Below are 13,103 nucleotides of genomic sequence, written 5' to 3'. Positions count from 1 at the left end.
ATTACACACAGAGGGATCTATTATATAGAGTCATTACACACAGAGCGATCTATTATATAGAGTCATTACACACAGAGTGATCTATTATATAGAGTCATTACACACAGAGTGATCTATTATATAGAGTCACTACTCACAGAGTGATCTATTATATAGAGTCATTACACACAGAGGGATCTATTATATAGAGTCATTACACACAGAGGGATCTATTATATAGAGTCATTACACACAGAGGGATCTATTATATAGAGTCATTACACACAGAGGGATCTATTATATAGAGTCATTACACACAGAGGGATCTATTATATAGAGTCATTACACACAGAGGGATCTATTATATAGAGTCATTACACACAGAGGGATCTATTATATACAGTCATTACACACAGAGGGATCTATTATATAGAGTCATTACACACAGGGATCTATTATATAGGGTCATTACACACAGAGGGATCTATTATATAGAGTCATTACACACAGAGAGATCTATTATATAGAGTCATTACACACAGAGGGATCTATTTATATAGAGTCATTACACACAGAGCGATCTATTATATAGAGTCATTACACACAGAGTGATCTATTTATATAGAGTCATTACACACAGAGGGATCTATTATAGAGTCATTACACACAGAGGGATCTATTATATAGAGTCATTACACACAGAGGGATCTATTATATAGAGTCATTACACACAGAGGGATCTATTATATAGAGTCATTACACACAGAGGGATCTATTATATAGAGTCATTACACACAGAGCGATCTATTATATAGAGTCATTACACATAGAGTGATCTATTTATATAGAGTCATTACACACAGAGGGATCTACTATAGAGTCATTACACACAGAGGGATCTATTACATAGAGTCATTACACACAGAGGGATCTATTATATAGAGTCATTACACACAGAGGGATCTATTATATAGAGTCATTACACACAGGGGGATCTATTATATAGAGTCATTACACGCAGAGGGATCTATTATATAGAGTCATTACACACAGAGGGATCTATTATATAGAGTCATTACACACAGAGGGATCTATTATATAGAGTCATTACACACAGAGGGATCTATTATATAGAGTCGTTACACACAGAGGGATCTATTATATAGAGTCATTACACACAGAGGGATCTATTATATAGAGTCATTACACAGAGGGATCTATTATATAGAGTCATTACACACAGAGGGATCTATTATATAGAGTCATTACACACGGAGAGATCTATTATACAGGGTCATTACACACAGAGGGATCTATTATATAGAGTCATTACACGCAGTGGGATCTATTATGTAGAGTCATTACACACAGAGTGATCTATTATATAGAATCATTACACACAGAGGGATCTATTATATAGAGTCATTACACACAGAGCGATCTATTATATAGAGTCATTACACACACAGTGATCTATTATATAGAGTCATTACACACAGAGGGATCTATTATATAGAGTCATTACACACAGAGGGATCTATTATATAGAGTCGTTACACACAGAGGGATCTATTATATAGAGTCGTTACACACAGAGGGATCTATTATATAGAGTCGTTACACACAGAGGGATCTATTATATAGAGTCATTACACGCAGAGCGATCTATTATATAGAGTCATTACACGCAGAGGGATCTATTATATAGAGTCATTACACGCAGAGGGATCTATTATATAGAGTCATTACACACAGAGTGATCTATTTATATAGAGTCATTACACACAGAGGGATCTATTATAGAGTCATTACACACAGAGGGATCTATTATATAGAGTCATTACACACAGAGGGATCTATTATATAGAGTCATTACACACAGAGGGATCTATTATATAGAGTCATTACACACAGAGGGATCTATTATATAGAGTCATTACGTGCAGAGGGATCTATTTATATAGAGTCATTACACACAGAGGGATCTATTATATAGAGTCATTACACGCAGAGGGATCTATTACATAGAGTCATTACACACAGAGGGATCTATTATATAGAGTCATTACACGCAGAGGGATCTATTATATAGAGTCATTACACACAGAGGGATCTATTATAAAGAGTCATTACACACAGAGGGATCTATTATAAAGAGTCATTACACACAGAGGGATCTATTATATAGAGTCATTACACACAGAGGGATCTATTATATAGAGTCATTACACACAGAGGGATCTATTATATAGAGTCATTACACACAGAGGGATCTATTATATAGAGTCATTACACACAGAGGGATCTATTATATAGAGTCATTACACACAGAGGGGTATATTATATAGAGTCATTACACACAGAGCGATCTATTATATAGAGCCATTACACACAGAGTGATCTATTTATATAGAGTCATTACACACAGAGGGATCTATTATATAGAGTAATTACACACAGAGTGATCTATTTATATAGAGTCATTACACACAGAGGGATCTATTATATAGAGTCATTACACGCAGAGGGATCTATTTATATAGAGTCATTACACACAGGGATCTATTATATAGAGTCATTACACACAGAGGGATCTATTATATAGAGTCATTACACGCAGAGGAATCTATTATATAGAGTCATTACACGCAGAGGGATCTATTATATAGAGTCATTACACACAGAGGGATCTATTATATAGAGTCATTACACACAGAGGGATCTATTATATAGAGTCATTACACACAGAGGGATCTATTATATAGAGTCATTACATGCAGAGGGATCTATTATATAGAGTCATTAAACACAGAGGAGTCTATTATATAGAGTCATTACACACAGAGGGATCTATTATATAGAGTCATTACACGCGGAGGGATCTATTATATAGAGTCATTACACGTGGAGGGATCTATTATATAGAGTCATTACACACAGAGGGATCTATTATATAGAGTCATTACACACAGAGGGATCTATTATATAGAGTCATTACACAGAGGGATCTATTATAAAGAGTCATTACACACAGAGGGATCTATTATATAGAGTCATTACACACAGAGGGATCTATTATATAGAGTCATTACACACAGAGGGGTATATTATATAGAGTCATTACACACAGAGCGATCTATTATATAGAGTCATTACACACAGAGGGATCTATTATATAGAGTCATTACACACAGAGGGGTATATTATATAGAGTCATTACACACAGAGCGATCTATTATATAGAGCCATTACACACAGAGTGATCTATTTATATAGAGTCATTACACACAGAGGGATCTATTATATAGAGTCATTACACACAGAGTGATCTATTTATATAGAGTCATTACACACAGAGGGATCTATTATATAGAGTCATTACACGCAGAGGGATCTATTTATATAGAGTCATTACACACAGGGATCTATTATATAGAGTCATTACACACAGAGGGATCTATTATATAGAGTCATTAAACACAGAGGAGTCTATTATATAGAGTCATTACACACAGAGGGATCTATTATATAGAGTCATTACACGCAGAGGGATCTATTATATAGAGTCATTACACGTGGAGGGATCTATTATATAGAGTCATTACACACAGAGGGATCTATTATATAGAGTCATTACACACAGAGGGATCTATTATATAGAGTCATTACACAGAGGGATCTATTATATAGAGTCATTACACACAGAGGGATCTATTATATAGAGTCATTACACACAGAGGGATCTATTATATAGAGTCATTACACGCAGAGGGATCTATTATATAGAGTCATTACACGCAGAGGGATCTATTTATATAGAGTCATTACACACAGAGGGATCTATTATATAGAGTCATTACACACAGAGGGATCTATTATATAGAGTCATTACACACAGAGGGATCTATTATATAGAGTCATTACACACAGACGGATCTATTATATAGAGTCATTACACACAGAGGGATCTATTATATAGAGTCATTACACACAGAGGGATCTATTATATAGAGTCATTACACGCAGAGGGATCTATTATATAGAGTCATTACACACAGAGCGATCTATTATATAGAGTCATTACACGCAGAGGGATCTATTATATAGAGTCATTACACGCAGAGCGATCTATTATATAGAGTCATTACACACAGAGGGATCTATTATAAAGAGTCATTACACACAGAGAGATCTATTATATAGAGTCATTACACACAGAGGGATCTATTATATAGAGTCACTACATACAGAGGGATCTTTATAGAGTCATTTCACACAGAGGGATCTATTATATAGAGTCATTACACACAGAGGGATCTATTATATAGTCATTACACACAGAGGGATCTATTATATAGAGTCATTACACACAGGGATCTATTATATAGAGTCATTACACACAGAGGGATCTATTATATAGAGTCATTACACACAGAGGGATCTATTATATAGAGTCATTACACACAGAGGGATCTATTATATAGTCATTACACACAGAGGGATCTATTATATAGAGTCATTACACGCAGTGGGATCTATTATGTAGAGTCATTACACACAGAGTGATCTATTATATAGAATCATTACACACAGAGGGATCTATTATATAGAGGCATTACACACAGAGGGATCTATTATATAGAGTCATTACACGCAGAGGGATCTATTATGTAGAGTCATTACACACAGAGGGATCTATTATATAGAGTCATTACACACAGAGTGATCTATTATATAGAGTCATTACACACAGAGTGATCTATTATATAGATTCATTACACGCAGAGGGATCTATTATATAGAGTCATTATGTAGCACCCTGAAGACTCGGTTGCTACAGGGGTATTACACCTCAAGCCAGAGGTGTGGTATTCCACTCCCGGGTAAGGATGGAGTGTGGGACTGAGCTCAGATAGCTGCATACACTACATACATCCCATTTCCGGGGGACAGACCGACGGTACTCCCACCAGTATATGTGCAGGTACGACAGTGTCTGTTCCTGGCTGGAGTGGGAGGGGGGTGGAACATCCCAGTAGTGTAGGGGCAGATAGGGGGAGCAGTTTGGGTAAGGCTAGGAGCTCATTGGGTGCTGGTCACCTGAGCTCACACATAGAGGGAGTATATAAGGTGGGCACCATCTTAGATCAGGGTCAGTCTTCTGTAGAGGGTCAGTCAGTCCTGAGAGAGGTCCAGGAGCGCCTGCAGAGAGAAGAGAGAGAGGAGAAGAGAAGGACCCAGAGGGGGAGAAGAAGGAACCCCAAGAACCCAGTATACAACCAGAAGGGTGAAGGGTTGGCACGCAAGGGAACCGGATCCCAAATTAGTGGAGGAGAGAAACAACCCTCAACTAAGAACCGGAGGCTGCGACATTACATGTGGAGCAGCCCCTCACCAAGTCCACTAAGAAGGCACACCGAGCATAGGGTCAGGGAAGCCAAAGAAGGTTCACCCAATAGGAGACCCGAGGGAGCCGGACATAAGTGGACCCCTGGTGGGGACGGCCAGTAGAGAGGACAGTCAGAAAGGGAGCTCAGGACCACGCTCCAGAATTGCTTGGGGGTTGGCCGAGTCCAGGACCTGGTGGACGCAGCACGGCTCGGGCGGTCACTCAAGGCCAGAGTGACCAACAGAACAGCAGTAAGTAAAAACCCTGAACTGCACAGCCCGACTCTGAGTCTTCTTACCATCCACACTGCACCACCACTATCACCATCCTCTACACCTGACCCCCTGAGGCTATACCCCTCCCGTTGGGGGTTATACTACCACAGCTGCACGTATACCACCAGCCTCAGCGGACCCTGCTGCAGCGGCGGCCGTAGTGACCGCAAATCAACGGGTGGCGTAGTCGACACTAAGAACAACTAATAACATCAGTAAGGACTGCCACACACTGAGTTTGACACCCTGGGCACGGACCGGGTCGCCGCCACTCGGAGACTACAACCCCCATCAGATCCGGTTCCGGGTAATCCCCAAACAGCACTGGCCCAGGGGGCGCGTCAATTACACACAGAGGGATCTATTATATAAAGTCATTACACAAAGAGGGATCTATTATATAGAGTCATTACACACAGAGGGATCTATTATATAGAGTCATTACACACAGAGAGATCTATTATATAGAGTCATTACACACAGAGGGATCCATTATATAGAGTCATTACACACAGAGTGATCTATTATATAGAGTCATTACACACAGAGTGATCTATTATATAGATTCATTACACACAGAGTGATCTATTATATAGATTCATTACACGCAGAGGGATCTATTATATAGAGTCATTACACACAGAGGGATCTATTATATAGAGTCATTACACACAGAGGGATCTATTATATAGAGTCATTACACACAGAGAGATCTATTATATAGAGTCATTACACACAGAGGGATCTATTATATAGAGTCACTACACACAGAGGGATCTTTATAGAGTCATTTCACACAGAGGGATCTATTATATAGAGTCATTACACACAGAGGGATCTATTATATAGTCATTACACACAGAGGGATCTATTATATAGAGTCATTACACACAGAGTGATCTATTATACAGAGTCATTACACACAGAGGGATCTATTATATAGAGTCATTACACACAGAGGGATCTGTTATATAGAGTCATTACACGCAGAGGGATCTATTATGTAGAGTCATTACACACAGAGTGATCTATTATATAGAGTCATTACACACAGAGGGATCTATTATATAGAGGCATTACACACAGAGGGATCTATTATATAGAGTCAATACATGCAGAGGGATCTATTATGTAGAGTCATTACACACAGAGGGATCTATTATATAGAGTCATTACACACAGAGGGATCCATTATATAGAGTCATTACACACAGAGTGATCTATTATATAGAGTCATTACACACAGAGTGATCTATTATATAGATTCATTACACGCAGAGGGATCTATTATATAGAGTCATTACACACAGAGGGATCTATTATATAGAGTCATTACACACAGAGGGATCTATTATATAGAGTCATTACACACAGAGGGATCTATTATATAGAGTCATTACACACAGAGGGATCTATTATATAGAGTCATTACACACAGAGCGATCTATTATATAGAGTCATTACACACAGAGGGATCTATTATATAGAGTCATTACACACAGAGGGATCTATTATATAGAGTCATTACACACAGAGGGATCTATTATATAGAGTCATTACACACAGAGGGATCTATTATATAGAGTCATTACACACAGTGATCTATTATATAGAGTCATTACACACAGAGGGATCTATTACATAGAGTCATTACACACAAAGGGATCTATTATATAGAGTCATTACACACAGAGGGAACTATTATATAGAGACATTACACACAGAGGGATCTATTATATAGAGTCATTACAAACAGAGGGATCTATTATATAGAGTCATTACACACAGAGGGATCTATTATATAGAGTCATTACACGCAGAGGGATCTATTATATAGAGTCATTACACGCAGAGGGATCTATTTCACGTGTTTATTTCTGTTAATGTTGATGATTATGGCTTACAGCCAATGAAAACACAAAAGTCATTATCTCCATAAATTAAAATAATTAACAAAAGACACCTGCAAAGGCTTCGTACGCGTTTAAAAAGGTCCCTAAGTCTGTTTCAGTAGGCTCCACAATCATGGGGAAGAATGCTGACTTGACCGATGTCCAGAAGGCAGTCATTGACACACTCCACAAGGAGGGTAAGCCACAAAAGGTCATTGCTAAAGAAGCTGGCTGTTCACACAGTGCTGTATCCAAGCATATTAATGGAAAGTTGAGTGGAAGGAAAAAGTGTAGAAAAAGGTGCAGAAGCAGCCGGGATAACCGCAGCCTGGAAAGGATTGTGAAGAAAAGGCCATTCAAACATTTGGGGAGATTCACAAGGAGTGGACTGCTGCTGGAGTCATTGCTTCTAGAGTCAAAAGTACCAATACCTGGTTTACACACAACAGTATCACTGTGCTTGATTGGCCGCAAAATCGCCTGACCTTAACCCCATAGAGACTCTATTATAGAGAATCTATGGGGTATTGTCAAGAGGAAGATGAGACACCAGACCCAACAATGCAGACCAGCTGAAGGCTGCTATCAACACCACCTGGGCTTCCATAACACCTCAGCAGTGCCACAGGCTGATCCCTCCATGCCACAGGCTGATCCCTCCATGCCACAGGCTGATCGCCTCCATGCCACATTGTCGCATTGATGCAGTAATTGATGCAGAATGAGCCCGACCAAGTATTGATGCATTTACTGAACAGACATTTCAGTAGGACATTTCAGATTTTAAAAACATTTTTCAAGCTGTTGCTATTAAGTATTCTAATTTACTGAGATAATGACTTTTGTGTTTTCATTGGCTGTAAGCCATAATCATCAAAACTAACAGGAATAAGCACTTGAAATAGATCACTCTGTGTGTAATGACTCTATGTAATATAGCAGTTTCACTTTTTGTATTGAAGAACTGAAATAAATTAACTTTTTGATGATATTCTAATTTTGTGAGAATCAGTTGTATATGGATTTTTTTATTTTATTCTTTTTTTTTTTACACAGGGACACTGCAGGAGCAGACACTACTACTCTCATCATTGTCCCTGCTGGTGCTGATCGCAGCGCCGGCAGGCAACCATGATGAGTGCAGCGTTCAGCACCCGGCTCTTGGGAACAGCGCTAACTGTACACTGATTCCCAGGCGCCGGTACGTGTCACACTGATGACATCCGTGTATGGTATGTGTTTACACGGACCCACTGACTTGAAGAGGCCCGTGTGATCCATCCTGCAAGTCAAAAACGGACATGTCAGCGTGTGGAGCACACAGACACGCGGTCCATGAAAATCCCAATTTCCAATTTTTTTTCTCACTACTTAAATAAAAAGGGATTTATTTATAAATAACAATAGGGATTTATGGCTCTATCTCCTGCACCTTCACGTCTCCTTAGTGTAAACCTCCTAAGAAATTATGTATTTTAGTGAAAACGTCTGTAGCTTTGTGTAAGTAAAGGTGTAAGATGATGGTCAGTAAAGTCTTGAGATCTTCCAGGGACTTTCCTTACAAAATACTAACAGACATAAAACTATAGAAAGAGTAGAAACACGGCGACGGAATGTATCCAACAATAAAAGAGTCACTTGTACATTGGATCTGAGCTTCTTCTCTTTAGGTTCTTCTATAAAGTATCTCAGACATCAATCAATAGATTCATGAGATTGTGAACATTTCTGCAGAATATTAAGAGTTATTTCATTACTCCGTGGACAGATGCAGCCATGAGAAAACATAAATGAAGCCTCAATGAGTCAATTGACTTGATGTCACCACCCAAAAAAATAAGGTTCCGGCACTCTCAATAAATGTAGAGAGTCAATGGTTGTGATTCAAAAAAGTAATTCCTTTAATAGATTCTCCAAAGTATGGTTGCCCATATGGTTGCCCATATGGTTGCCCAACGTTTCAACCCCACCAGGGTTTTCATCAGGGGCTTCAGTTAAACTAAATGGTAGAATCTTGTGGGTATCGACTGGAAGGTCCTTAACTGTAGAATGGAAAATTCCGGCCAAAAATGCTTGGAAAATGTATCCAAATAGAAAAATGCTCAGCCACCGGCAATATCAGCAAGACGCCACGCACAGGTACACTCACCTTATATCTAAGGGTAACAGCACCCTGAGCATTTTTCTATTTGGATACATTTTCCAAGCATTTTTGGCCAGAATATTCCATTCTACAATTAAGGACCTTCCAGTCGATACCCACAAGATTCTACCATTTAGTTTAACTGAAGCCCCTGATGAAAACCCCGGTGGGGTTGAAACGTTGGGCAACCATATGGGCAACCATACTTTGGAGAATCTATTAAAGGAATTACTTTTTTGAATCACAACCATTGACTCTCTATATTTATTGAGAGTGCCGGAACCTCATTCTATATTACCTAGTACGTTGTGTTCCTGGCACCCATTTATCATAGTTGAGCTTGGTCTCTATTGATTATTGAACCACCCAGAAAAAGACACTACACCTACTTGTCCTTGTAGGACCAGCTTTGTTAGCACAAATGTGGTAGCCACCCTTGTTGTGAACCATCTGGTCAATCTTTCTCTGCCAGCTCGCTTTACCGGCCAGCAGCTACTCCATAGATACAAACTAGGGGACTCTTGTAATACCAAATACCTGTATAGGGATTAAAGGGTGAAGGCCGACGTTCCTCGTGTACCTGGCATGCAAGACATTCAATCCATGGAAGCCTTATTAAGAGCTGTCACGTTTCCATGAACAGCACACACTTATAGAAAACTGATGAAAAATTGTAGCTTCTTTACCTACTAACAAAACTAGACGGAATCAATAAGATGAGGTCAGAGTCAGCTGTTGGGTTGAGAATTGCACAAGAATCAAGAAGTTCAGAAACACATTCATGGAAAAATCATGGAGTCCAACCGATGTCATGGCACCAATATCAATGGGAAATATAAGTATGGCGTCACCGGTACTTCAGCCCTCGTCATTGGGTGGGTCACATGAAAAGGGGACAACTATGTTATTTACAGAGGACGGAGATGGAGATTATGCTAAAATCTAGTGACCAAGATCTGTGACTACAATCCACCTGAGAAATAGACGACCAGTCGTGGCGGGACCGAGCCGTCATCAGTCCTGATTATGTCCTACAGCTGGAGAAAACACACAACACAACATCATTTGACGCGCTCCCTGAGGCCGTGGAGTACTCGGCGCCGGGCCGGTCAGTTCTTTTAGGATAGTCACGGTGGCGTGACCCGGTCTGTGGCCCCAGGCGGTCAATAACAGAGGGGAATAAAGTTTTAGGGGTGACGCCACCCGTGGTATGCGGCTATAGGTGGCCGCCGCCGCTGCTGTTCAGATCCACTGGGGTCATTGGTGACGCAGCAGAGATGGTTCAGCTCTCCACGGGTAGAGCTATACTCCAGGAGGTAGCTTTGTTGTTGGTGTAGTGCAAGGCAGGTGACGCAGCAATTAAGTCAAGGACACAGCGGGGTGCAGTCTTCAAGTTTTTACTCACAGTTCTTATGATGTTCCAGGATGCAATGCAACTGCCAGCAAGTTATAACAGCCCACCGAGTCCTGTGTCCTCCGGGGAAGTGATCCAGCCAACTCTCAGATAACTTGGGTGCACTTGATCGGGACCCCCTTCTTGTGTACCTTTCCCGGGTCGTCTCTCTCTGCGCTGGCTCTCGGCCTCCTGCCCTGCGCCTCACACACAGTGTCCCGAGTCAGTGGCCGCGGGCCTTGTCGGGCGACGTCCTCTCTGTCCCCTTGGTCCTATATAGCCACCTTTTCAGCGAATGTGTGTGGCTTTGGCTACGGCACTTAGAGATTGCAGCCTCCGGTTTGCTAGCTGAGTCTTGCAGTCCTCCACTAGTCTGGGGCCGGTCCCCTACTGCGACCTGATCTCTTCACGGTCGGTGTGAACTCGGGCGCATGGCTGGACTCCGCACTTCCCGTGCCCCTAGGATCCTTTCTCTCTCTATGGAGCCCTCCTCACTGCTCCGGTCCTCTCTCCTCACTCTCCTACTGGGCCCCTCTGAATGGGCCCTCACTCCACCTGGACCCTACTCCTCAACGGTCCTCACTTACTGGCCTTTCTAGATCTTTCTACCTGTCTTTTATACTCTCTGTCATGTGACCCACGTCACCAAATGTCACTCTATGTGGTCCCTTCTACCTTCAGTCCTTTCTTTAGTCCTTTCTTTAGTGCTCCCCTAAACTACTTCCTCCACCCACCTCCTCTACCTAGATCCCTCCACCTGACAGGGACAGGGACTGTGCTCTCCCTCAGGAGCTATCTCGCCCTTCCCTACTGGAGTGATATGGTGTTGGATGTGGGTAGTGCTCCCTCCTTACCCGAGAGTGGGGTACCACACCTCTGGCTGAGATGCAGTACGTCTGTGGAGACTGGACCCGCAGGGGCGCTACACATCCATGATGGGTGAAGCCTTGTCACGTGGACATCACATCTCATGTCCTTGTGTCACTTATGTATTTTGGCTCATATTCCATAGGGGGAAAAAATTATCAGCCATAAATGAATTGTTCTCTGTGTAATTAATGCAAGAAAACGAATATTACGGACACATCACTCACGTTTTCTGGTTGGAGAACCACATCCATGGTGGTACATTATTAGTGGCGAGGTCCTTCTGGGTCAACATAGATGTCACATTGGGACTCACAACCCCTCCATCAATAGTACAATGGCCCCCGCACTGGTGGTCTTGGTAATGCTGGATGTTCCTTGGTTGCCCAATGGTCTCCATGGCTGCTCTGCAATACAACATGAGCGTGTTTTCCCCCAACTATAAGAGCCGATCTTCGGGGTCACAGTGACTGGACCCACATTACTCAGGAGAACTCTGGGCAGCTTCATTCAGACTTTTAGGACCAATCTTATAAGGAGGGCATTAAGAAGTGCATTGGTGGGGTGGGTGCCATATTCCCGTCCCTTGTGCTTCTGATGCAGTGTTGGCCATATGGTAAGGAAAGTTCAGGACTGGCAACTAAAGGGAAGACCAGGAGAGCAGCAACAGATGGAACTGTAACTTACCATCCTGCTGGTCACGGATGGTGGTACACAAGCTTACTGCTCTCACGTCTGCAGTACAGAGGCATATACTTCATTCATCCTGGACTAGTGGTGTTCAGTGCAGAGTTCCTCCCCTTTGGGGTATGTTCACACAAGTTTTTGGTTTTTTTTATGGTTTTGATGCAGATTCCATGCCAAAATCCAAATAAATTCTGCTTGCAGCCAGCCGCCCATTCCCTTTGTTTCAGTGCACTTTTTTTTCTGCAAGTTTTTTCAGCTGTGTTAAAAGGAGATTCCTGTCAATTCTTCCGCGCATTTTCTGATTATAAATTGTAGCAAAATGGTGTTTCTTTTGCTTCAATTTTTATTGTTATTTTTGATGCATTTTTTTTTGCAGAGAAACTTTGCCAAAAATAAATCACATCCTATTGCTACACCAAATATCATAATTATAAAAGTCTTGAGGGGAAAGGTCTCCAAACCGTTAACGGACGGGACT

The sequence above is a fragment of the Phyllobates terribilis genome, unplaced genomic scaffold, assembly GCF_046119375.1.
Source record: "Phyllobates terribilis strain yellow unplaced genomic scaffold, ASM4611937v1 Scaffold_9__5_contigs__length_417890890, whole genome shotgun sequence".
NCBI lineage: Eukaryota > Metazoa > Chordata > Amphibia > Anura > Dendrobatidae > Phyllobates > Phyllobates terribilis.
This window is presented reverse-complemented; position numbering follows the sequence as displayed.